Below are 1,964 nucleotides of genomic sequence, written 5' to 3' on the forward strand. Positions count from 1 at the left end.
ACTGCCGTAAATTCTCAACTATCTCATACTTCTGTTTAATCAGTTTTCTGTTTGGCGTTGATTCAGCTGTGTTAAAACCCCGGAGGAACCCACCCGAGGGATTAATAAAGTTTTATTTAATCTAATCTAATCTAATAACTTAGATCTGAAAATGATGAAGCTGGGAGTCTGCTGTTGTCGCCGGCTCTAGGGACCCTTGAACCCACGGCTAGCTATCGAACGGCTGGGTAATAGACGTCTCCGAAAACGTTGGAGCACTTTTTTCAAATATGTGATATCGTGATAAACCGAGCAGATATTTGAAGTTTACACAGCTACATTCTCGCCTGAAAATATGTTAAAAGTTTATATTATGACCCAGAAAGAATAATAAGAGTAATATTAAAACTAAGTAGCTGCCACCATATTTGGAAACTGGAATTGGCTGGGTCGCGCTATGAATTCTGGGATACGGTGGGCCATGAAGGATACACCCGACCCATCCTTCAAATCTGGGGAAAAGGAGGACACATTTGTCGGCCGCATTCAGAGTCTACGAATTGGGACAGCCTTTATCGCGTTGCTGTGACTTAATCGGTCTACAAATGCGGCCTCAGGAGGATGCAGCCTGCGTTTGGGGACACAGCTAGTGTCTTCCATGCAGGCTACAGGAGACTATGGCAGTTTTCTAGCCATCAAAATGATCACAAGAATCTTTTCGTTGCAGCATCCTCTTTGCGACCATTTTCACTCGGCGACAGCCAGCATCTCCCAGCAATTGTTGGCCAATGGACCAATGTGAGCACTGCAGACCTCCGAAAGTGACGTTAAACTCTCCCCAAGGCATTAATCTCACATCTTGAATTGGACTGTCTAAAAAAAAAGAAAAAAGTAAAGAAAAAAAACTGCAAGTGAGACAAAGTGCAAACAGATTGTTTTTATTAGAACTTTAAACAATGCGATTTCTATTATAAGCCATTACCACAGGCTTTTTAGATGTTTGTTTGTTTGTTTTGTTCAGGCTCACTGTTTACATCTGCCTTGCAGTCATCTGCTTAGTATGTATCCCCACAGGCTGCTGTGTGATTGGGGTGAATGCTCATCTTCTAAGACACTTTAGACCTTTCACTGACAATATCCTTGTTTACCTCTAGCGTTTTCTTGCTCAGTGCATTCCCCATTTAAACACCACAGTGGTCAACATTCACTTTCTTAGAGTATGTTAAACTATTCTTAGCCGGTGACCCAGTATCAACATTGGACGTGAAATGTATAGTATATCACGTCTCTGTCTTGTGCTGACTTTTCACTTTGTTATATTTAGTTTGTCTAGATTGCTAAAGTACTCTGGGCACTGTCATATGTCTTCATACCTGTCAAAGCATGAAGACACATGTTATCTGAAATAATGGTTTAGGATAAATGACAATGATGCAGGGTGTGCAGAACAGAGGTGATTTTCTTTCTAATGCATTTTATCACCAACTTAGTGAATGTCAGATATGCTGAGACACAACAATGTTCTCTAGTGTTTTTCCCTGTAGTGATGCATTTTAACTACTCTCTAATCAGCAAAAACACTGTTTTCATGCAGATGTTTTAGAGAATCCTTTTTTTCCCCCATGACAATTACGCAAGCACACAAGCATTCAATTAGGCACGCCAAGTGCCCTTGTTGAGGTCACTCCTTTCACAGCTTAAAGGTGGAGATTCCATTTGAATTTTCACCTCTTTTATTCCTCGGTCAATCTGGGATTCTTTAGTTCTCTTAAATAATGCATGTTTCTGCTTGTGGTGGAGGGATAAAGTGGCTCTTAACGTGAGCTCCCACCCAATACGAGGCTCTCCCTGTCAGGGGGCCAGGTGAGCCGCCTCTGAGCATGCCACCACTGCTGTGGAGGTAACTTTCATGCTCCACTGGACAAACATTTTCCAGGTCACATTTTTCAATTACACTGAGAGGCAGGTCCCCCAGGCAACCCCCC

Source organism: Pundamilia nyererei, unplaced genomic scaffold (assembly GCF_000239375.1).
Source record: "Pundamilia nyererei isolate P.nyererei 1_Seehausen unplaced genomic scaffold, PunNye1.0 scaffold00042, whole genome shotgun sequence".
Taxonomy (NCBI): Eukaryota; Metazoa; Chordata; class Actinopteri; order Cichliformes; family Cichlidae; genus Pundamilia; species Pundamilia nyererei.